Raw genomic sequence first — 25,112 nt, forward strand, 5'->3', positions numbered from 1 at the left:
ACTGTCATGAATGTACACACATCTTAAATGTATTCAGATATTTTGTATTTTGCAATAAAGCCTTTTTTGTTATTCATGTCTTATGTTTCATTATGTCCTTTTTAATATCTCTCTTTTAGTTTTCATTTACAGCAAAATTGCCTTACGGCAGATTAGTTATGTGGCAAAGTTGTCTAAGATGCTTAGGGCAAAAGTACCTAGAACCACTAAAAATAACAAAGTATTTTTTTCCCCATCACAGCTGCATATAAACATCCCTCACTGCGGTAATAGTTTATAACGAGCTCTGTAATACTTTCACAAATATTAACCTTTTGAGAATGTCTGTGTTCTATGTTCTCCTGACCGACCGAGGCAGCCCTAGGTGTGGTATACTGTTCACTGACACCGTCATTGTGAAAATATTATTTTAAGCAGAGTTAAAATAGGGATGGAGTCTGAGCACTAAAATATCTGAACTCCACCCTGGTTTCTCCACTTGCCAGCTGTGTGGTGTCAGGCATATTACTTCCTTCTTCAGCTTTGTCATCTTTAAAACGGGAATAAGAGCAACCTCTTCCCTATGAAGGTGGTTCTGAGGATTAAAAGAGTCATGCAGAGAACAGACTTGTGGTTGCCAAGGAGGAGGGGGAGAGAGTAGGATGGATGGGGAATTTGGGGTTCGTGGATGCAAACTATTTCTTTTAGAATGGATAAGCAATGAGGTCCTACTCTATAGCACAGGGAACTACATCCAGTCCCTTGGGATAGAACATGATGGACGATAGTATGAGAAAAAGAATGTATGTATATGTATGACGGGGTCACTATGCTGTATGGCAGAAATTGACACAAAACTGTAAATCAACTATAATAAAAATTTTTTTAAAACTTATCTAAGTATTCAGAAAAGCCATACTTGTCATACTGCAGAGGCTTAATATTTACCTATTATTTTCACTGTTACCATAATTCAGGTAGCACACACCTAGTAAAAACCAATCTGATCTCATAGGATAGCACTGAGTCGACCCTCCATATCTGTGGATACATAGGGCTAACTGCGCTCTGCTCTGGTACATAAGGGACTTGAGCATCCATGATTTGGGTATCTGTGGGGGTCCTGGAACCCATCCCCATGGATACCCAACCACTGCACATAAATAGCAATCCTGATTTCTCTCTTTTTTTTTTTTTTTTTTTTGGTGAAATTCCTTGAACACATTGTGTTTTTATCGTCTCCAGTTTTTCTCCTGCCATTTCCATTCTGCCCAGCCTTCTTCCACCACCTCCATTAAAACGGCTCTTATCAGAGTCCCCAGTGGCCATTGCTAGTGCCAATGGACAATGCAGAGTGCTCCTCTTATTTATGTGACAGTGCACTTGACACCGTGATCACCTTCCTCCTTAAAACTTGCTTCCCCAGCCTCCAGGTCACCACACTCCTGGTTTCCTCTGCTTTCTCTTTTCTCAGCCTCATTTGGGGGTGGGGGGCTCTGTTTCATCTTACAGCGGGGTGTCTGAGGGCTCAGTGCCTGCACCTTGTCTCCTTTGTATGTATGCCTTGCCTCTGTCATTCCATCCCATCTCCAGTCTTTTCATCTCATTTACATGCCCATGTCTCCCAGATTGCTCCCTTGAACCACAAGCTGCATGTCCCAAATGCAATGGTCCCAAACTGAACTCCTGATATAGCCCCCCACCCCCATCCCTGCCCCACCCGCCAGCCTCAGATTGATTGATCCTCAGGAAATGTCACGTCTACCCGTGCAGCTGTTCAGGCCCCAAACCTCGGTGTGTCCTTTAATTCACCTATTTGATTCTGCCTTCCCAAAATAGCCAGAATCCAAGCACTGATCACCCACTGGACCAAGGCTCCTTTATTTCTCAAGAATCCCCTTCCTGTTCTTCCTAATCTCTTTCTTGTCTCTCTTTGGTCTGTTCTCAATACCTCAACCAAAGAGACCCTATTAAAGCGTAAGAGCATCTCCTACTCCTGTTCAAACTCCTACAACTTCTCCCCATCTCCAGAATAGCCCAGGTGCCTTCTACCCCCCCACCCCATAAGGCCCTTGCTGACTTCCTTTCTCTCTCTCCCTCTCATCCTCTCTGCTCCAGCCACACCAGTTCCTTGCTATTCCTGGAACACACCGGCCGCATGGCCTCTCAGACACTCTGCCCCTGCCATTCCCCCTGTCGGGAAGGTTCTCCCCACTATTCACGTGGTTCACAATTTCACTCCCTTTAGATCTTGACTCCAACTCGCCTTCTCTGTGAGTCCTCCTCTGGCCACTGTCTAAAACTGCAACCCCTTTCTGATGGTGTTTTCTTTCTTTTTCCTATTTCTTATTCCTTAGTACTTATCACTACCTGAAATACAATGTAGTTTATCTCACAGGCATTCCTCATTTTATTGCACTTTGCTTTATTACATTTCGCAGATATTATATTTTTACAAATTAAAAGGTTTGTGGCAACCCTACACTGTCAGATGATGGTTAGTATTTTTCAGCAATAAGGTATTTATTTACTTATTTATTGCCTTTTATAGAGCCACACCTGAGGCATATGGAGGTTCCCAGCCTAGGGGTCAATTCAGAGCTGTAGCTGCCAGCCTACGCCAGAGCCCCAGCAATGGGAGATCTGAGCTGAGTCTGTGACCTACACCATAGCTCATGGCAATGCCAGATCCTTAACCCACTGAGCAAGGCCAGGGGTCGAAGCTGTGTCCTCATGGATACTAGTCAGATTTCTTTACACTGAGCCATGATGGGAACTCCAGCAATAAGGTATTTTTTAATGAAGGTATGTCCATTGTTTTTTTTTTTTTTTTTTTTTTAGACAATAACGCTCTTGCATACTTAATAGCCTACTGTATAGTGTAAACAGAAAGCAAAACATTCCTATGACTTGCTTTTTGGTGGTGGTTTGGAACCAAACCTGCAATGCCTTCAAGTTATGCTTGTATTTATTGCTTCCCAACTAGATTTCAAGTTCTGTAGAGAGAGAGATTTTTGTCTGCTGTGTTCAACTTTGACTCTCCAGCATCTAGAACGATTCCTGGCACATCGTGGGAAATCAATAAATAAGTGTGTGTGATGAATGAATTCTTTCACTGAGGTACCTTTTAATATTTTGCAAGGTCAGTCTTGTGGTGCATCGGTACTGAAAACAGTTAAGGGAAGTCAGCCTTGTGCAATCATTTTTTTAAGAGAACACTTTTGTCATACTTATTGTAAAATAAACCAGGTACAGAAAACCACCTCAAACAAATGGATCCCTTAACGAGTTTATTATTATGAAGCAAATACTTGTAACTACCACCCAGTTAAACGGAACTTGGCCAGCCACTTCAAAAGCCTCTGCACTCTTGTCCAAATCCTTATCCCTCCACCACAAAAGTCACCCCCATCTTGGCTTTCAAAGAAATCACTTCCTTGTGTTTCCTTATATTTTTATCACCGGAACAGAATTTCAAAATCAAAACTTCAGTTTTGATTTGCCTATGTTAAAATGTTCACGTGTTCCGAAGTCTCCTTTAACCTACAACTCCCTCAGCTCACGGCCCTGCCTCGCCCCCGCCCATCTTTCTTTTCATTACATTTCATTTCATTCTATTGAAGAAGCTGGGTCATTTGTCCTGAGGGTTGCCCCCAGCCTGCACACTGGTGGTGCCATTCAACGCTCCTCTGTATCTGCTGCCAATGGGCAATGGGATCCCAAGGCTCGATGAGAATCAGGTTCAATCCCTTTGGGCAGAACATAGGTTGTGTCTTACAATTTTTTCCATCCGGAGGCATATGACAACTGGTTGTCTTTTTGTGACACTGGCCCTCTTGATACTCAACACATAGCTCTATTAACTCACGAGGGGTGCATAATGGTGATACCCTAATTCTATAATTTAATTTTCCTTTGCTGATGAATATGTTTTTATAAAGAAGCAATCCCCCTCCTCTGCTAGTTGATTACCCACTGGTGCAGTTCACAGGGACAAGGCAGGCGACATGCTCGATTCTTTCCATCTCTTTACCAGTTTTCACAATAATTAGTTCCCTATCATACTTTGTGATCATTTAGTGTTTTAACAAATGTCACAAGGGATAAAACTTACAATATATGTAAATTAGATGCACAATGTCTAGGGCAAAGAAAGCGCACATATAAGTTGTAGTTATTTATTGAGATTATTCAAAAATATTCTTTATATTCTCTATGGGGGTGATATCGGAAAATGGATGAATAGGTGAAAACAGGGGTGGGCAGTATTTAGGGGACAGAAGATGATAATATCAGGATATTTTTTATTTGTGAAAAGCATTTTCAAGGCAAGGAACCAGACTTTATTTCTTTTATTTCTGGCAGTTTCTGGAAAATAGGAGTTTCTCAAATATGCATAGTAAGGTTATAATTCATAACACAATACAGAATTGCAAGGGAAGAGAAGTAATTCCTTGAGTTTACCTATAGCTGATCTGTTTTCCTCACAAGCACCGCCCCCCCCCACCCAGGTGAACAGTAGAAAATACCTTATAGTCTTATCCAACGTAAAGCAAAGTGGGATCCAATAGTTTAATTAATCCCTTTCAGGTAATACTGAGTCTTGCTTTAAAAATAATAACCCTGGTCTTTCACCTCCATCTTCTCTTCTTTCTCTTCCTAAAATAGCATCCAGATGTATGCTTCAAATCAGGATAAACCCACTCAACATAAGACTGCAGGCAAAGAGGCAACAGACTCTTCAGTGTTCTCCAAAGTGCTCCTTCTAGGGGAGGTGAGCCCAGGTCCTGCGAGGCTCCTGTGCTTTATTCCCACAATGTGTGAGAATGCTGTCTTCTTTGTCCAAGTCCACTCGGTATATTACACTGGTTAGGCTTCGAGGCCAGAAGAGAACTAAAGGTCTCCGTAGCTGGTTCATAATACATTCCTTATTAAAGTTTAAATAACTACGGATATTATACATTGCAGAAGCTGCCTGTAAAGGTCTGTCAAACTCAGTGACATATACTTTATCATAAAAGTTGGGAAATAATTTATCTACAGGACAAAGAAGAATAAAAATCCTAGAATGGAAAATAAAGGGAAAGGGATCAAGTTATACCCATCAATAAAAAAAAGATGACTGGTTTTGAGAGCTCTGATACTAGCTGTATATAGGTAGCAAAGTGTTCTGCAAGAAAATTAGATATAACTAGTTCTTTTCTTTAGGCAGAGCTATATGCATGTTTGTCTGAAATTAGCCATAAACTTTAAATCACCAAAATCTTAGGTTTGGGTCTGACATTTATAGGATATGGGAAGTCTTTAAGAAACACTTTATTTCTAAGTCAATATCTTGCTTGGTAGTTTCATCTTTTGAAGATGAAAATTGATTTTTCTCAACACTGCAAATAGGCTGCTCCCCTCCCCCATCACTACAAAGTGCCAGAACACAGGCGAATCCCTGACCAGGGGCAGCCTTGTGGTTCGCCATTCCAGCATGATCTACACAGAGGACCAGGAGAAGGTGACTTCTCCCATTTGGCACATTTTTAAATAATTTTTTTTGATTATTGACAGAAAGATAGTCAAGTAGTACTTTTGTTACAAGCCATCATAGTTATTTTACCTAAACTCTTATTTCAGGCAGCAAGTGAAAAGGATTGGCTCAGATCTGACTTAAAAATAACCCAGCATGTTTAATGGTGACAGGCTCATTTTTCTATGAGGACCGAAGGATTAATAGTCATTGGGCAAAGTTTGAAATCTTTTATTTAATTTATGAGCTCTCACAAAAAAAAAAAAAATCAAGCCCACAGAACAAAAGGCATTTTTCTGTACCATTTCACTTCTTTAATTGAGAAATATTAAAGAGATATGTTATCTCCCACAATACGATATATGTATTTTTTTGAATGAGAAAAAAATGTCTCCAGACAGTTGAAGAAGTGTCTCCTCTGTCACAATGTTCTGCTGGCTGTTGGGGCACTTGTGAGATTATATTAGGGAAGTTCCATTTCCACTTGGGTTACTGAAAGCCACAAAAAACTACTCTCACCTTACCAATGAAAAAAAAGTTTAGATAATCTATAAAATCACAACTTTTCCAGAGCCCATCAGAGAGCTGAAGTCACAAGGCAACCAAGTGAACTGAATTTCAAAGAACGACAAATTCCCTTGAGGACAGATGGGACACAAAGATTGTTCTGCCAAGGGCAAGGTATGGGAAAACCTGGTAAGAAGAAAGAAGCTTTAATTTTATGAATTTTCAAAGACAGAATGTGGGTTAGTGTGACAATTCAGAATAACTGGGGACACCAGACACAAGAAGGATCCATGCTGTCTTGCAGGTCACAGTGGTATGATTGTGTGCAAGACTGAGGGTAGGGAAAAAGCATGAGAACAGTGGTACAGGTGTCAGGAGGCGACTGGCTGCCATCCAGACAAAACAAATGCCCATCCGCTTCCCCAGACCATTCTCTTATATGTAGCCAAGCTTTCAGCTGCTGTGGGGAAGGAAATCCTCCTGTCCCAGGGCAGAGTCAAAGACCCAAGCTTCAGGAAACAGAAAAGCAAAGGCTCTCTTCTCCCAGGGGAGGAGAGGCAGGGAGCTCATCTGGGCCCCCGATCCTGCACTGATACCAAGCAGATATCTGTCACAGCTCAAAAAGGAGCAGAAAGCTCTCTCCTACTCAAAGCGTGGCTGCTGTGATGAGGGGAGGGGAGGCAGGGAGGGATGGTCATGCTGAGAAAGGCTTATACCCAAGGCTCAGGCCCACAAGACCTCCCTAAAATTGGGAAATGAGGGATCCCCCATCATGCATCCAACCCCCAACCCCAACTCTATGGGCCTAATCACAAGCCTAGCACCTGGTAGCAAGCAAACACATTCTACTGCTGAGGGAAGGACAATAATGGCCCAGATGTGCATGAGCTACTGCAATCTGAGGATGGAGCAGGGACATTAAGAAAAATCCATCATCACTGCAAGATCTACTCTAAGCACAAGACAAGAGCAGCCCACCATGGGAGGAATTTGAAGTTCATGGTGTACTCAAGGTTAACTATAGTAACAGTGAAGCCCAAACCCAACCCAACCCAACCAGAGACAAGACTGGCTCAACCATATGCAATGATAACCTGAGAAAACATGAAGTGTATTCATTTCTGGATGTCAACACTGTTTACTTCAGTCTCTTCTGTTCTTCCACTCACAATGTCTGGCATTCAATCAAAAATAACGAGGCACGTAAAAGCAAGGAAGAAGACGACTAAACGAGTCTTTGTTTTTATTAAGTTCTTGCTTGGGGGAGAGGCCTGTTAGCCAATAGCTAAAATGGATTATAACATAAAACTATATTAGAAATACTTCAAAGTGTATTAGAAGTATTGCACATATAGGGAAATGAGTGATTATTTCTGCCTAAGGGGAGGTGCCAGGGAAATCAAATAAGAGACATTAAGTGGGAGTTTGCCATGAGGACAAATGGAAAAAGCATTTCAGTAGAGGAAATTGCTATGCAACGGCATGGATGGATGAAGAGGACATGAAATATTGGCAAGTTCACAGTTAGGCCAACAGAGCCTTAGGGGAAAATAGTTCTCTCATTGTTTGGTGCTTCGCTCATGGTGTCTGTGAATGTGCATCAGTATACAATGTTAATTGTTCTCTGAAAATAGTAAAAAAAAAAAAAAAAAAAAATTGACCATATGCTGGGGGTGAAGTGACTTCTTAACACAGTATGCCCTGGAAGGAAGATTCTTGAATACCTTTGATCTCATTCATAAACTGCTATGGACAAGGTAAAGTTTTCTGGTCACTGGTGATAGCTGATCTTTAATTTTAAAAACACCCTTGAATGAAAACAAAACTGTTCATAATCATTGAAGCCTATGCAGCATCCCAAAGACAGAATAGCTTTTTAAAAAGGCATTCTGGCATAAATTTGAATAAATTTCCTGCTTTTCTCTATTCACAGGAAATAATACCAAACATTTCCCCCTGTTCTTTCTTATTGAAAGTTGAATTAGGAGAAATGTATGGCTTGTAACACTTCTCATTAAAGGTAATTAGTTTCTGAATTTGAACAATATCATAAACACTCACATGTGTGTCTTAGTGGGATATAAAAATCATAACCTTTTTGGAAATCACCCAAACAAACCTGTTTGGAAATCACCCAAACAAAGCTAAACTATGATAGCTTTTGAATGTAAAGTATACTGAGAAAATGGAGAAATTGCACAGAACTTTCAATACAACTGGCTTAACTTCATTTTCATGATGAAATTTAAACTCTCATACACAGTCAGCACCATTTTATTTACAAGTTGCTACTGAGTACTTTGAGAAACTGCAGAAATGCTATGTCATTAATCTTCATTCCCCTCCCCATCTTCTCCTGTGAGGAAGTTGATTCCCTAGTGGGGTGGGTGTAGCTTCTACACAGCTAAGGATGGAATGTGTGGCCTCTATTGGTAGGGGATGCTGAGAAAGATTCAAATCTACATTGGAATCACTGATCTTCTTCTTCCCCTCTTTCATCTAGATGGGGAAGGACTAGGCGCACCAGATTCTGTACTGACTACTTGTGTATTTGCACACTCATTGCAATCCTGCATTCCTTTATCTAAATCTGTGCCAGACAAGATGGAAATGCAACCTGCCAGGGAAACAAGGACTATCAGCACATCCTTCCTTCTCAGACAGGCAAGTGCATCCAGGGGATGTGCAAAGGGCACGAGGAAAGACATGGAACATCTTCCCAGATCTCGAATTTCCCTCAAATACTTTTGGAGAAAATATATATATATATATATTTTTTTGTAAATAGATGCAGTTATGGCATGAATTGGAATGCAAATTAGAATTAGAATACATGTTTAAGCTAAAACAAACAAAAAAATTTAAACATCATCTTTACCCTTACCCCAGGAGTGTCTTCCCAGAGCCACCAGGCTCTCCTGCTCATGCTCTTCTCCTATGAGAGGCGCCATAGTGGATACTGCAAGAAACTCTGATACTTGCCCAGGTGAGTTAATATGTCAAGTACAGAAATCTGGAGGGATGTACTAGCTAATAGGAAGCCATCCAACGATAGTCATGCCATGATACTTCAAGAGGTCCCAAGCGTTAAGAAACACATTAAACAAAAACATAGCGGCCATGAACTGCCCAACAAAGAAGTTGATGAGGCTAGAGTTTCTGCTGAACCTATGATTTCTCCTGAGTCCAAGAGCCACAGGCCTTCCACAGAATGAATCAGATATCATCTTCTCAGTGTTCCAGGCTCAGCACCGCCACCTTTACATTAGGCACTCCAGGGAGATGGCCATAGCCCACTGAAAACAGTCCAAACAGCAAGAAAAAAGTGCTCTTGAGATGCACTGGGGCTCAGATATTCCGATGCCTGTCTTATGGCTCTGGGCTGTGAGGTAGCTTTTCCCCAGGAGGTCAGCTTTCTGACTCTTGGGAACAACTCTCAGAGCATCCTCTTGACAGCACCGAGCCCTCCCTACAACAAGCACATGATGCTGACTCTCCCCAGTGCACGGCCCACCTGAACATCTGCTGACCAGACACAGGTCACTGGAATCCAGCCTGCTGTCTCCACAGGAGAATTCGCAGTGTGAGGAGAGTTTACAGTGCCAGCTCTAGAAGCTGCCTGTCTGCCCCCTTGACACTGACTCTTTGCTCTGCTCTCCTCCCTAAGGTTTCACTATTGTGTGAGGGTTGCTTGCCCTCTGAGCTGGGTGAGTGTTGGGAAGTGCAAAAGGCAAAGAAAGGCACAGAGGTCAGAAGCAGAGACGCCACACTCACCACCAGTTTTCTCTGTAGATGAACAGTTGACAGATCATCTAGAGTCTTCTCTTTGATACAGGTGAATTAAAAATCTGTCCTTCTTATAATGAAAACAAGAGAAAGGGCCACTTCTATAAATTTTGCATCATGCTACACCATCTAGCATCAGTGCTGCTACTAAATCTGGTTAAGCCATTGATTCTTTGAAGCTTCTACATATCTCTGGGCCCACTTCGCCTTTGCTTAATCCAATAGAGCTCTCTGATTTGAACGTTGTGGGAACTGCTTATCTTTGAAATAAAAGATCAGGAAGTGGTCAAGACAGAAAACCATGCAGAGGTGACTTCGAAGGACACAGGTTGGTGGCCTTCCTGTTCCACTCCCTTTCTTGCACTTAGCTCAGCAGGTGAGAAAACCATGGAAAGAATTGCTTTTACTGTAAAGCAGCTTTCAGAGACATCCTCAGGCTTGTGTACAAGGCCTGACTTAGAGTGTCTCCACTCACTGTCACTGGGGGGTGGGTGCCAACCATGGCATCTTCCCTTCAGTGCTCAGCTTAGTAGATGATAAATAAACCACTTTTCAGAAAATTGCCTCTTCCAATGTACTAAATGATACCCTGGTGCCCTGTGTTGACTGCCATCACCATAAAAATTAATTCACCTCATACAGTAAGCAACCTACTTCTTGAGAGTAATTTCATTATAGAATCAATTTTTTTTTTCCAAAAGGAGGAATTTCTCTTGTGAACTATACCACAAATAGAATCTCGAAGCCAGGATATTTTTTCTTTTATTCCAGATACTATTTAGAAAAGGACAGAATCTGCTATTTTTGAATAGTTACTGAAAAAGGAAATGATGTCACTATCTTGCTGGTGGCCTATCAAAAGACTTTTACCCTTTTTTACTCAGTGTGGAAAAAAAACGATATTTTTGAGGTATAAACCAGGATGGACTGGAGGTGAAGGAGAATGGATATTCTGTCTTCTGCCCATGAATCTTGAGCAAACAAACACCAGGAAGCCATCGAGCCAGTTAGAAAGGCAGATAATCGGAGTCCTGGACAGACTCCCTTCATCACTGCTCTGTCTTACATAAGCTCAGCCACTTGACTTCAATGTCAGAGAAGGACATAGCTGGACTTCAGGGGCTCATAAGAGATCAGAACTGTTCAACTAGGAAGGAATAAAACCTGGGAAATGAGTATGACCCCTGAAGTGTCATCAGCACCAATGGGAAAGACCAGCTGTAGGTTTGGGAAGCAAATCCAATCATTCTACACTTTAGCCTCTCTGGAAGGGATATGCATTCCCTGTTTATCCATTCCTTCTATAATTCACCAATATGTGTCAAGCATTTATTTTGTGACAGGTACTGTACTAGGCTACAGGACTAGCAAGTGGAGTGAGATGAAGACGTTTAGCGGGATTGCGTTATAAAAGGACATTATAGGTCAAAATGAGAAATTTGGATTTCAGTCTAAGTGCAATGGAAATCACAAAGGTTTGAGGCAAAGAAGTGATGTAATATGGTTTACATTTTAAGATACAATGAAGAGATGTGCGCAGAACAGACTGGAGTGAGGGAATGGAATTGGTAAGGACTTATCAAAAGTCCATTGGTTTAGCAATAAGAGGATGCATCTGAGTAACAGGTAGGGCCAAGAGTCAAGTAAAGTTTGAGAGGAAGGGATCGTTTTTCCTTTTTCTTGAAAACCTCAGCATTGGACTTGCTTTTTCTTCCTTCTTTCCTCTCTTTCCTCCCCCTTTACGAAACAGGAGAATCTTCAGCGTTTTTGCTGAACATAGGAGAAAAACAAGCTTATTATTAAAGACTGTCAAAAGACACCGCTGTAGAAAAAAATAATGAAAAACTCTTCCCCCGATAACCACTATTTACAGTTTCACATCTATATGTCTAGGTTTTCTCTGTGAACATATAAGAAAGAATAATATTAATTAATAACGGGGATGTGGTAAACAATCATCCTTTTTTATTTTTGCTTTTTGGGCTGCACCTGTGGCATATGGAAGTTCCCAGGCTAGGGGTCGAATCGGAGCTATGCCAGATCCCTGACCCACTGAGTGAAGCCAGGGATCCAACCCACATCCTCATGGATATTAGTCAGATTCGTTTCCACTGAGCCACAATGGGAATGCCCAACAATCATCTTTAATAAGCTTGACATGGCTACAAGATGAGCGCCCAATATGAAAAGAGTTCGGAAACAGATGGTTATGGAGGAAGGCATATCCAGGCGGTATTGCTCAAGGTATGGTCCTAAGACCACCCGAGGAATTCCCGGGCTTTACGCCTTCCTACTGAGTCTCTGAGAGCAGAGCTTGAGACCCTGTACTAGAAACAGGTTTCCCAGGTGATACCAATGAATATTTAATTCAAGAACCAGTGACTCAGTCTGTAACTTTTGTCTTCATTAAACAATGAATAACAATATCTTCGAAAAAGATAAGCATGACCAAAGCACCTTTAACCTTTCTTTAGAAGAAAACAGAATTATCTTTTTCTAATGGTTTAGCCATGAAAACACATTTAGAGGCAGAAAAATGGTTGTCCTCCTTCCTCCCTCCATGCAGACTTCAATCAGTCACCCTTCCTGTCCTGTCTGCTCTCCACTGGCTCCTCCCACGGAAGAAGGAGGAACTTAGCTGATGGGCAACTCAGGACAAGCAGCTTCGTTGGGAGCCCCTCCTGCAGTGTGCATGGTTTTCTTCCAGTTCCTTCCATGCCACAGGCTTAGGAGATATGACCCACAGCTGAGTCAGAATCTCTATTAGGGAGCCCAATAGTGCCAGAAAGCTAGGGCAAGTTCTCCAGTTTACCTCTCAGCAGTAATAAAGCAGACCTTTAAACCTACCACGGTCTGACTTCTGCATTTTTCAAATGGCTTCAAATCAGGTGGGGGGCGAGGCAGGGAGTATGGACTGCGGCCCTGAGCCTTGACACCGTCTCAGCAGGTCGTGGTGACCCATCATTCTCATAACCATTTAACACACATTTTATTCATCTCATTTTAATGTCATCTTATCCTAGTGTGAAGCCAGTACTTTCTATCAATGCACAGGAATAAAAAGACAGGATTTGGTTTTGAAAAAGTCACCCATTCTGTAGTCATGCAATATATATTTTTTGAGACCTAAAAAAAGTCTCTGATTTAGAAGAAAGGGATTCTAAAGACCACATCCCAATAAATACATCTTGTGGATTAAGAAGAGGTAAGGAGTGAGGAAGGAAGGATGGGAGAAGAGAGGCAGAAAGAGAGAGATGGACTCCAGGTCTAGTCTGCCCTCATTGCACATTCCTTGGTCATAAATACTTCCTTTGCTAGGAAGGTTGTAGATAGAGCTCTGTGATTTGGGGAGCCACTCCCGTTCAGCCACTACCCAATACTCTGCGAAACCATCAGCAAACCGTTCAACATCCAGATACCCCTGTACCACAGATGGTCTGTGATCTCTCCCACTGGGTAACTTCTTTCTGTTTCCGTTGGCTTGTGCATGAGTCTTCAGTGATTATTTTTCTTTGAACACATGAAAAAAAATTAAAACATGAAAGTTTTATCCCATCAAGAAAGCTTGTAACTTCTCCAAAAGACCAAGGACAGCAAACCTAAAAGTTTGCAAAATGCAGTCAATGAACAGTCAATGAAACAGTCAATGAACAAAAATTAAAAGACTATCAAACATAAACATGTTTTCCATAAAAAAGCAAAATCTGGGCAGAGGTGGGAGCCGTGCAAGGCTACTGATCTGGCAAGACCAAGGATGCAGGAGAAGGGACAGTGAGGTACAGAGAGACGGCAGGACCTTGGATTTGATGAGCAATGCTTGGCAAGAAGACAAGCTGCCTTCTGACGACGTTTCATCCACTGAATGAGCATCCTGAATCTGGACGGGATAAGGCGGCACCACAGAATCTGTTAATGAACAAGAAATGAAGTGGAGCGACTTGGCCCTACTGTACCTCCAAGTACTGCCATGAGACCTTTCCCCCCAGAGGAAACTGATGTCTGGCTCCTTGTCCATGGACAGATTTTTTTTTTTTTTTTTAAGGCAACATCCTGGGTGTTAGAAGCTCTGAATCATGATTCAGGAGGTCTGAACTTTCGTTTCACATCTGCTATTGATTTGCGGCTTAACTTTTAGAAAGATGCCTAGCATTCCTGACGGTCTGAATAATAATGTATAAAAATGGGAGTTCCCGTCATCCTGGCGCAGTGGTTAACGAAGCCGACTAGAAACCATGAGGTTGAGGGTTCGATCCCTGCCCTTGCTCAGTGGGTTAAGGATCCGGCGTTGCCGTGAGCTGTGGTGTGAGTTGCAGACGCGGCTTGGATGCCACGTTGCTGTGGCTCTGGCGTAGGCCAGTGGCTACGGCTCCTGTTAGACCCCTAGCCTGGGAACCTCCACATGCTGAGGGAGCGGCCCAAGAAGTGGCAAAAAGACAGAAAAAACAAAAACAAACAAAAAAACCAACAATGTATAAAAAATGTTATGATTCCCTGCAGGAACCGACAAACTGCTCCAACCCTATCCCTCCGGGTGGAGTAGAAAAAACACTGAGCAGAAGGATCTCAGGTGAATGACGTTCAGTCTCTGGGTTTAGTTTCTCATGTATATACAATGAGGAAAGGTGGATGAGAATCCCTTTGCCATCCCATGTTTAAAAGCCTAGGAGATTGAGTTATAGGAGATTAAATCAGCCCCCCATCTTTTCTCTCCTTTGGACCCACATTGCTGGCACTTTTCAAACCTTGCACACAGAGCCCGGGCACCAGAGAGGGACAGCGTGTGGAGGAACACGGCCGGTCACTCTGCAGAGGCTGGATTTGGAGGGACACAGGTCCCTTGTGCTCAGGCTCCTTTACAGAGAATGTGGTAGTTTCATGCACCACGGGGGGCGCTGGGAAGTATGTGGTAGAAGGAAAGACGCTTTCAGTAGTTAGCCCGCAGTCGCTGCCACAGGATGGTGGGAAAGAATTTAAGTGTGTCAAGGATATAAGAAAAAAGGAATATGACTACCTGAACAGCAATTGGACTTAATGCCTGGAAAATAAAAGACCAAAAGGTAAACAAGCAACAATGAACTCATGACTACTCTCATGCGGTATTCTGAAAGACAGTAACTATTCTGATTTTTTAAGCCAGCAAAGGAAAGGGTGGTTAATAAAAGTCTCTGTGGTTGTACGCATTAAAAAAACAAAAAACAAAAAAAAAAAAAAAAAAAGAAGAAGAAGAAGAAAAGCCTAGGACACAAGTAATATGCTTGGATAAAATTCATCAGTTGTTTTCCTTCATCTATTTCATGCGAGCCTGTGTGGGTGTTGGAGCAGAAGGGGGAGGCTGACTTCCTAAAGCAAACACCCCAGAACGCCTTTCAAAATATAATTAAGTTGTGTGGCAGAAACCTTCCGTTCAGGATCAAAGTACATTTATTTTTATTTGTATTTTTTTTGTTTTCTTCCCCCTTTAACTCTTTTTAAAAATGTTTTTATTATAGTTGATTTACAATGTTCTGTCAATTTCTGCTGTACAGCAAAGAAACCCAGTTATATATTTATACACATTATTTTTATTTTTTATTTATTTTTTTATAATTTATTTTTTTTCCCACTGCACAGCAAGAGGATCAAGTTATCCTTACATGTATTCATTTTCTCCCCCACCCTTTGTTCTGTTGCAATATGAGTATCTAGACATAGTTCTCAATGCTACTCAGCAGGATCTCCTTATAAATCTATTCCAAGTTGTATACACATTATTTTTAAATGATTTTTATTTTTTCCATTATAGCTGGTTTACAGGGTTCTGTCAGTTTTCTATAGTACAGCAAAGAGACCCAGTCACACATACATATATACCTTCTTTTTCTCACATTATTCTCCATCATGCTCCATCATAAGTGATTAGATACAGTTCCCAATGCTATACAGTAGAATCTCATTGCTTATCCATTCCAAAGGCAACAGTTTGCATCTATTAATCCCAGATTCCCAGTCCATCCTACTCCCTCCCCATCCACCTCCCCCTCGGCAACCACAAGTCTTTTCTCCAAGTCCATGATTTTCTTTTCTGTGGAAAGTTTCATTTGTGTCATATATTAAATTCCAGATATAAGTGATATGGTATTTGTCTTTCCATTTCTGACTTATTTCACTTAGTGTGAGAGTCTCTAGTTCCATCCATGTTGCTGCAAATGGCATTATTTTGTTTTTCTTTATGGCTGAGTAGTATTCCAGTGTATATGTACCACTTCTGAATCCATTCATTTAGAAGATATGAGATATAGAAGATAGTACTGTGCTTTAGTTAGATAGAAGTTAATGGCCATTAAATGCTATGGTGTATGTTAATAACCAGTATTTTAAAAATTCTTACAGTTTGCTTTCTCTGATTAGGCAAAGAACAACCTTTCTAAAAATTGTCCTTATTGTCCTACTAATGCTTCTTGCATTTCTGTATGAAAATGCTTATTCCTTTTCTTCAAGGTACCAGAGATGTGTCATATCAGCTTCAAATATGGTTGATACAGGAATTCCTGTCATGGCACAGGGGAAACAAATCCAACTAGGAACCATGAGGTTGAAGGTCTGATCCCTGGCCTTGCTCAGTGGGTTAAGGATCCGGCATTGTTGTGAGCTGTGGTGTAGGTCACCAACACTGCTCGGATTTGGTGTTGCTGTGGCTGTGGTGTAGGCCGGCAGCTGTAACTCCGATTAGACCCCCTAGCTTGGGAATCTCCATATGTCACCAGTGTGGTCATAAAAAGCAAAACAAACAAACAAACAAAAAGGCTCATACAGACCTCCAAGTGAGCCCCTGTTGTTTGTTTGAACAGGGCTTTCAATTCGCAAGCAATTAGACACCCAGGACATATGACACTGTAACTGCTGTCATCAGAGTAGGTAATTAAGTGTACTTATGCACATGACACTCCCTGATGCAAGGGCCTCAAAGAACAAACATATTTCCTAGTTTCTGGACACGGACAGACTTCATCATTTGGCTAGAATTCATCCCAATCTGATTATGAGTTTGGCAATGATCCCTTTGAAGAACGCAAACTACTAGTTTTCCAAGAAATTAAATTTGGTATTTGCAGCCTTTTCTTTACTTTCCTCACTGTTTCCTACAGCCTCAGTTAAATGAATCAGCTCTGCTACAGCCTCTAGTTGAGAGTAATGAACAAAACAGGCCAGTGAGATTGTTTTGAGCTTATTTCTATTTCCCCCTCAAGCACAGGAAGTCTTGAGTAATGAGCAACAGTTGAGAATCAGACCGTCTCTGCTAAATCAAGAGTGCGGGAAAGATGCAAGGTGATCCTGTGACATGGCTTTTGCTTGTACCATGACAGGGCTGGGAAAGGCAGAAGGCAGCATGGGCTCAGAGCAGGAGTCCAGGTTTGGGGATCCAACATATCTGCATTCACATCCCGGGCCCACACCTTACCAGCTGTGAGACCCCTGACAGCAGGTTGCACCCTCTGAGACCCACCTCCCTCATCTGTCATTGTAGATAATTCCTGCTTCAAAGAGTGTTGGGAGGATTCAGTGCAAGAACTAGTACCATAAATAGTCATCTCTCTAATAAATAATAGGAAGGGGATACAGCCCCCTTCTCCCTGTACCCCCTTCCCGCTTCTAGTACTTTCCATTGCTGTCGGCCTCCCTCCTTCCTTTGCTTCCTCCTTTCCTCTCTTCCTTCTTTCAACAACCATTTCTCTGCATACTTGCTCTTATGCATTTTAGACACTAACCAGATACTGTGTGTGTAACAGGCCCAAGACACTGTTCCTGCCCTCAAATACTCAGGACCTAATAGAGAAGACAAGTAATAAGTACTTTTAATACAAGAGTAAGTATATGGGCGGGTACGTAGGCCCAGCCCCTGGAAGGAACACGTAATCCATCCCCGAGCAGCAAAGGCGAGCAGTAGGGAGGAATGACGGGGAACATGTACCCAAGCAGAACATCACGCCTACAGACCCAGAGCCAGAGAGGGCCTGGACCTACAAGTAGTTTGCCTGGCAGGAGGCAGGTACAGAAAGGCATTTGTCGGAAATGAACTTGAAAGTAGGCAGAAGCCGGATCTTGAAGTACTTTGTAGACGCTGTTGAGAAACAAACTTTATCTACAGGGCAATTAGGAGCAACTGCAGAGTTTCTGGTTTTTCTTTTTAATTTTTTATTAAAGTATAGTTGATTTACAATGTTCCTTCAATTTCTACGACACGGCAAAGTGATCCAGTCATACATATCTACGTGTTTTCCTTTTTTTTTTTTTTTCCTATTCTCTTCCATTGTGCTCTAACCAAAGAGATTGGACATAATTCTCTGTGCTGTACAGTAGGACCTCACTGCTTATCCAGTCTAAATGTAATAGTTTGTATCTACTAACCCCAAACTCCCAGTCCATCCATCCCATGCCCCTCCCCCCAACCCTGGCTGCAGAGTTTTAAGTGGAAAATAGGCAGGATACCGTTTGTGCTTTAGAAAGAGAAGGAGAGGGTAGGAGTTAGTCAAGAGAGTGAGGCCAGATACAAGGCCTCTGAAATACTTCAGGGAAAGAGGGTGGCCGCCGGAAACAGAGTAGGCAGAGTTTTTACTACCCCTTCTTGGAACTGAGAGCAGCCCTGGAAACTTCTGTGAAGTGTATACCCGGTCAGAAAGGCTCACCACTCTCCCCACTTTGCTGGATATCAACAGTTGGTAAGCCTGAGTCCTTGCTATTATCACTTATATACTTCCTTTGTGACTCATGGTATGTAACCTAGAGTTCTAGTCCAGCTGTGGAGTCTGTCACTTTCCTCAGGGCTAGCCCATGTCTCCTTTCTGGGCCAGGAGAGCCTTTTTGACAAAATTACCTTAAAACAAAACCAAGCAGAACAAAACAAAAAAATCCAACTAGTCTTTTAGAGAATCTATTTGCTAAGGGTTAAGACTACAGGTGTGTGTGTGGAGGGGGAGATTGTCTCATGAATATAACCTCCCCACCGAAATGACCTTCCCTAAACTTCTGCTGCTATGACTCGAGGAGACCCATTAGTGTTTAATAAAACATCCGCATCAACACAGTTGAAGGGCAAGGTAGTTAAAGAAATCTAATATCTTAAGAAATGTGCCGACCCTGACATTCTTATGAGAAACTCAGGCATTTTAGAAGCAATTACTCTAACTTAAACAATTTCAATAAACTTCACATTGAAAGGAAATTACTCTTTGGAGGTACAAACGAAGAAAAAAGAATCTTATGTTTTTTCATCTTGCAAATAAATAAAAGAACTCTTACTAATGTTAACAGGGGAAAGGTTTGCAGGACTGATGTTTGGTATGTAGAACTGATATTTAAAATATTTAAGTGATGCTTAAAATATGCTTTCAATCCACATAAATGCAGTAACTTCTGGTTACTTAGAGAAGAGCTTCAGTGAATAGCAGGAGGCCTCATTTTAATGCTGGCCATTTAAAAAATTATTTGGGCTCACAATATTCTTTGCCAGAAGGCAATGAAGTGTGAAACCAATCCAATGAAACCAGTTAGATTGGGACACCACTACTTCCATATTTTTACCAAGCATTCAACATGCAGACACCATCTGAATCTATGGTTCAAGATCATAAATCCTCCTGTGAGGCTCATCTGTTAGTACTTGGGGCTCATTAATCATCCCAAAGGGACAACTGCAAAGAAAAACACAATTGAATACTGTCGATCCATAAATGCTCACAAGTTCGCATGGGGCCTAATTTAAACAAAAAGAAACTCCTTTGTATTGTCTTCCAAATCTACCTCCATGCTCATGTAGGCCTTAAGAATGCAATTTCTAAGTGTTTCCACTTTTGTTCTCTTTTCTCACCTCTGACCATTTTATTAAACTACTACCTATTGAGCGTCTATTATACATCATTCACCCTGGTAAGTACTTTATAAACAGGATCCTATCTAATTAAAATGATACCATGAAGTAGGTTATATTAGTTTGATAGGGCTGCAATTACAAAATATTACAGACCAGATGGCCTAAACCACAGAAATTGTCTCATCATGTTCCTTTTGAACTTGTTTGCATTGGCATTGCCCAGCATTAATTGCCTTGCAGTTCTGGAGCCTTGACTTCTGAGGTCAAGGTTGGTTCCCACAGAGGGCTGAAAGGGAAGGCTCTCTCTTTGGTTTGTAGATGGGCATCTCCTCTCTGTGTCTTCACAACAGCCATGACTGTGTCTAAATTTCCTCTTCTTATAAGGTCATCATTCATACTAGTTTAGGGTTCATTCTAGTGCCTTGTTTTAACTCCAGCGCCACAGTTAAACACCCCGTCTCCAAATCTAGTCAAGTTCCTAGCTCCAGGGTTAGGACTGCAACATATGAATTTTGTAGGGAACACAAATCAGCCTAGAACATAGGTATTATACTCCTGTTTCACAAATGAAGAGATGTGGGCTTGGATGATCGAAGACCAGAAAGAGAGTTTAAGTTGTGAAGTGAATATTCCCCTGGGTCTGTCTGATTCCAGGGCACAAGCTCCTCTCCACCACCTTAAATTGCTCTCCAGTCCCAACCCTACCCTATACCATATCCCATCCCCCTCCATCCCAAGCCTCACCATAGTTATAAAGGTGCATCAGCTGGCAAGGAAATATAGGAAAACATTTTCCCACCAGAAGTTATGGGAAATGTAAATAAAAGCACCTTGACCACTTGCATTCATTATCTACTTAGCATGGGATGGTAATAAGCACTTTAGAAAGAGAGTATAAGAGAACTTGACCCTGCAGTCTAGGATCTTTTAATCAATGATGGACAACACTGATGCAAACAAGTTCAAAAGATGAATGGTGAAGACTGAATACATGTCTACATTAACTAGATAATGAAAGGAATTCCACTGAACAAGAGCAGAGAGATAAATGGGACCAGAAGGAAGTGGAGGGAGTTTCATATTTAGATTAGGCTGGTCTGAAGGAAATCTTCATCTCTTTTCCTCTTATTCATGAGCAACTGTGGGAAGGGTTTCAGGAGCCTCCAGACACAGTTCAGTATCCTCTCAATTTGTTTTTTTAAGCGCATTACATGTTTTCCATGTTTTGCTCATTGCTTCAGCAGTGTGTGACTAGTACAAATTTTGTAAACATGATTCTAAACAAAATGGCATACTCACAGAAAATGCAAATTATTTACATCCTGGAATTGAGGTCTAATATCAACTCTTGTGAAAATCTGATTCTATATTAAAACATCAAAATTAGTTAAAAAGACACCTTGCTAAGTGTTTCAGTCATTTAAGAGCAAGTTAGAAACAAATCTGCAATACCCTTACCATTATATAAACACTAGAAAATGACCATTCTGAGCATCATGGGTATGTGAAAATACCGCTTTAGAGTAAACTTCTGTTCCTCAAATGACACAACACCAGCCACAACTTTCTGAATGAAGTTAGCTTTGAATTAAGTATAAAATGTTAGTCCATGTTATGACAGAAATTAATTTGGCCAAAATTAAAAATTAATTGATCACATACCTTAACATCAATGGTGGGTACTGTAGACCTCTAAATGTCAGTCCTACCCACAGAGTTATCCACAGGAGTAGGGAGAGTTAGAAGAAGGCATCTTTTAGTACCATCCCAATGAGTTACTCACATTGGAAACCCTGACTTTAGCCTGAATGTTTAGGATCAATCAGTTTAAATACTGTTTTCTACTTTTCTTTTTTTTTTTTTTTGTCTTTTGTCTTTTTGTTGTTGTTGTTGTTGTTGTTGCTATTTCTTGGGCCGCTCCCGCGGCATATGGAGGTTCCCAGGCTAGGGGTTGAATCGGAGCTATAGCCACCGGCCTACGCCAGAGCCACAGCAACTCGGGATCCGAGCCGCGTCTGCAACCTACACCACAGCTCACGGCAACGCCGGATCGTTAACCCACTGAGCGAGGCCAGGGATCGAACCCGCAACCTCATGGTTCCTAGTCGGATTCGTTAACCACTGCGCCACGACGGGAACTCCTGTTTTCTACTTTTCTTGCATAAAGAGTAAGCATCATTTCAAAAGGTAAGCATCATTGGACCAAGCCACAATCATTACCAAATAATACAAATTTCATAGAGTGCAAAATCTGCCAGGAAAGGGTGGGTGTGTGTGCACACATAAACACATTTTTTTTTTTAAGGGCTGCACCTGTGGTATATGGAGGTTCCCAGACTAGGGATTGTATACACATATTTTTAATGCATTCAAGCCCAGGAAATGGCTTCAAGCTCAGGTGTCTAAAGGACAGGATGCACAACCATGGACTGCAAAAAATAAAATCCAGACTCAAATGCCCAGAAGCCCTTTTCCTGGTTTCTCTGGGTGGGACTATGTCCAATGAAAAATTCTGTCCACTAAAAGGCCTAACAATGGATTCGTATCTTTAGAAACCATAGAGTTTGCCCTCAAATAGTATTATGCTGTCACTATTTCTCTTAATCCCACTGAAAAGCACAGTGACACAATTCCAATGCATATGTAAATAATTACTAAGCAGAAGATAATTATGCCCAAATCAATAGCTGGACAGCTGGGTTACTCTGTGTCAAAACCCAGGCAATTCAATGAAAGCTCCCTTGAGGAATATTCTTGGTTGTGAGGTTGTGATGGTGAATTGTGCTGTTACTTTTGCATTTTGATTGATTAATACACAATGCACCTTGGCATATTTTCTATCTGGGATGGAAAATGCTAGCAACACATGAGAAGACACAGTTGAATTCTCCTAGTCTTTCTTAATGGAATTTTTCTTTAATCTTTCAGAAACACAGCAGAAATGTTAGGTTTTGTACATTTTAAAAGACTTCACTTCAAAAATCCAAAACTCACATGTGAGCCTAAAATAGGATGATTATTTAAATGGACAGGTGCATCAAGAAATTTCGAGCAAATTATTCCTTTTATAATACCACAGAAAGAAGTTGATAGCAATTCTTGGAGAGGTATAAATCTACCACTATAAAGTATACAGTTAACTTTAGAGGCTGCTACATTAGTTCTATGTGCATCCACAGAGGACGTTTATGTAATCTCCACAGAGACAGTATATATGTTTGTTAACCTTCGGAGGGAATGGATTTTATAGAGGAGAAGAAAAATGAGAAGGACATTCAGAACATTAAAACACATTTCATGGGGCAGTAGTGGAATCTGGTTTCTATCCCAGTTTTCTGGCGCTATTTTATAAGGTTTGCCTCAACCTTACTAGTCCAGTGGGGAGAATTCTAACATCTTTCATATGCAGGTGTTCCAGTCCGGCTCTCCCAAGTCACTGCTCCCAATCCCCATCTCGCTTTTTCAGTACCAATGGCCGTACTTACTGGTGACAAAATGTGGTGTTTCACCCTGGGTACCTTGTGGGGATGACAGTTTCATGTAACTGATGCACTATCTCCACAAGACTGGTGACATGATTCAGGGAGGGACCTGAACTCTACAGCGGGTCCCCAAGGAGAGACAGGAAAGCTTCAACCAAGTATTTTTGGCTTCTTGTCCATGGACAATCACACTGATCTATGGTCCTCAGGTAACGGTGAATGACCACACTCTTTAAACACCACTGACCACTGGATATTTTTATTTCATCCTCACACTCCTCTCTTTTCAAACACAAAGCTTGCTTCCCTCTCTTGGTTACCTCAGGGACGTCAGGTCTTTGATCCTTAGTATTGTCAACCTTGAAGGGATCTAGTTTTTTCTTTTTTTCCCCAAGGCCATTATCACTTAGGAAAACAATATATTCTCCAAGCTTCCCCACCTTAATTCCCCATAACGTGTCACAGCCCATTGTTCTGATTTGCATTGGAAATATACTTTGTAATTGCCTACAAATTAACTATAGAATTTAAATTTCTCTTCCGGGATTGCTAGAATAATCCAATCTATTTTGCTTCAGTTTCTACTTGACATGAGTATTTAAATGTAATTTTTTCATTATAGAGATGATGAGTGAAGAACGTAATTTAATGAAGTTGAGCCTAATAAAATGAGAAGGGCTTGGACAATAATTAGTAGTAAGGATTTTTTTTTCCAGAAATTTAAATGTGCAGAGTTTCTGAGGGCCTATTTTCATAGGTAAGCACCTCTGCTATCTCATGACCCCTTGGGTAAAATATTAAAACCAAGCTGTTCCTAAAGAGGTGGAATATAAAGTAGAAAAGCCATATATACACATAGGCATGTTTTCAGGTATTGACATTTCAGAGAGGATTTACATCTTTTTTTTTTTCTTTTTCCCCCTGCTGTATAGGATTTACATCTTTTTACAACAGTCCTGCCCATGTGATGCCTTCTCCTAGCCTCATCATGATGAAGACAGCTATATTCCCTTGGAATATGCTTATATTCCTGGCCTCAACGAGCAAATGTCTTCCTTTCCACTCCTCTGAGCTACTACAAAAGCACCACCTTTCTTTCCATGATATCACTTATATGTGGAATCTAAAACTGGCACTAGTGATCCTATCTACAAAACAGAAACAGACACAAACAGGAGGACAGACTTGTGGTTGCCAGGCAGGGAGAGGGGAGAAAGTGGGATGGGTGGGGAGTGTGGGATTGGGAGATGTAAACTATTACATTTGGAATGGATAAGCAGTGAGGTCCTACTATATAGCACAGGCACTATGTCCAAGCTCTTGGGATAGAACATGGTGGAAGATGGTATGAGGAAAAAATGCATAGGTATGGATGACTGGGTCACTACCCTGTACAGCAGAAATTGACATAACACAGTAAGTCAACATACTCTGATTTAAAAAAGCATCACCTTTTATTTATTTATTTTTAAATTTTTTTATATTCCCACTATACAGCAAGGGGGTCAGGTTATCCTTACATGTATACGTTACAATTACATTTATTCCCCCACCCTTTCTTCTGTTGCAACATGAGTATCTAGACAAAGTTCTCAATACTATTCAGCAGGATTTCCTTGTAAATCTATTCTAAGTTGTGTCTAATAAGTCCAAGCTCTCGATCCCTCCCACTCCCTCCCCCTCCCATCAGGCAGCCACAAGTCTTTTCTCCAAGTACATGATTTTCTTTTCTGAGGAGATGTTCATTTGTGCTGGATATTAGATTCCAGTTATAAGTGATATCATATGGTATTTGTCTTTGTCTTTCTGGCTCATTTCACTCAGTATGAGATTCTCTAGTTCCATCCATGTTGCTGCAAATGGCATTATGTCATTCTTTTTTATGGCTGAGTAGTATTCCATTGTGTATATATACCATGTCTTCCGAATCTGTCGATGGACATTTGGGTTGTTTCCATGTCCTGGCTATTGTGAATAGAGCTGCAATGAACAT

At 41.3% G+C, this 25,112-nt stretch overlaps 1 protein-coding gene and 1 long non-coding RNA gene across 2 annotated transcripts in view; both read right to left on the bottom strand.

Annotated features, from left to right (window-relative positions):
• SAMD5 (sterile alpha motif domain containing 5) overlaps positions 1-25,112 on the bottom strand; it is a 406,625-nt gene that overhangs the window by 197,260 nt on the left and 184,253 nt on the right. The window lies entirely within an intron of this gene.
• LOC110256596 overlaps positions 2,794-25,112 on the bottom strand; it is a 102,627-nt gene continuing 80,308 nt past the window's right edge. The window contains exon 2 of the long non-coding RNA XR_002338289.1: positions 2,794-13,696. This is a non-coding gene — a long non-coding RNA (uncharacterized LOC110256596). The remainder of the gene's footprint in view (positions 13,697-25,112) is intronic.

This window comes from Sus scrofa, chromosome 1 (assembly GCF_000003025.6).
Source record: "Sus scrofa isolate TJ Tabasco breed Duroc chromosome 1, Sscrofa11.1, whole genome shotgun sequence".
NCBI lineage: Eukaryota > Metazoa > Chordata > Mammalia > Artiodactyla > Suidae > Sus > Sus scrofa.